This window comes from Dipodomys merriami, unplaced genomic scaffold (genome assembly GCF_024711535.1).
Source record: "Dipodomys merriami isolate MVZ:Mamm:240054 unplaced genomic scaffold, mDipMer1.0.p SCAF_906, whole genome shotgun sequence".
NCBI classification, from domain to species: Eukaryota; Metazoa; Chordata; class Mammalia; order Rodentia; family Heteromyidae; genus Dipodomys; species Dipodomys merriami.
In genome coordinates, this window is record NW_027206520.1 from 355,001 (window position 1) to 355,925 (window position 925).

Sequence of the window (925 nt, forward strand, 5' to 3'; positions counted from 1 at the left end):
GCCTGCCTGCCTGCCTGCCTGCCTGCCTGCCTGCCTGCCTGCCTGCCTGCCTGCCTATGCATGGGCCCCATACTCCAACTAGGCACATCATCATCCCCACCCCACCCCTTCTCTGAAAAGAAGGCAGTCTCTCTCGGGGCCAGCCAGCCTGGGCCTGGAAGAGAAGGACATAAGGCCGGTTTTCTCAGTCAGTCAATGCGTGGTTTTTTGGTTTTCATGCATTTCAGGAGACAAAACTGCAATTCACAAAACCACCACTAGATGGCGCGCGTTCGTCGTCGACAAGGTGGATGGGGCGGCGGGAGGGGCAAAACACGGGTCGGGTCAGTCACTCAGTCGGTCAGTCAGTCTTCACCTACCCGGTAGTGGGTAGTGAGAGTTCTGACATACACATACCTATAGGTTGTTATAGTTCGTTATTATCATCATTTGCTTTTCCTTTCCCAGAGTTTCTTTATGCTCAAGGTCACTGCCCTACCACTCGAGGCTCTTCTGGACAAAACATTTGTCTAGGTGGTACTGAGGAATTGAACCCAGGGCTTCAAGCACGCTAAGACACATGCCCAGCCCAGCCCACCTCACCTCTGGGATTTTTTTTTTCTTTTTTCCTGTCACCATAATGAGTCCGCGCACCGGGTTCTGCCCGCCCGGAACCAGAGGTACAGTACTGTCCTCTGGGAGCTCGTGCTCTTGCATGACACGGTACTAATTCAGCCCCGAGGAAATCTTCACTGGGGCATTTTTCCCCCAAGTCCACCTCCACTCCTGGCGTTTTGGGTGACCCATCGAGATGAAGAGTCTCAAATGGACTTTCCTGCCCGGGCTGGCTTTGAACCACTATCCTCAGGTCTCAGCCTCCTCGCTCAGCACCTCAGACGGATGATGGGCAGTGAGCCACCGGCTGCCACCGGCTGCCACCGGTACC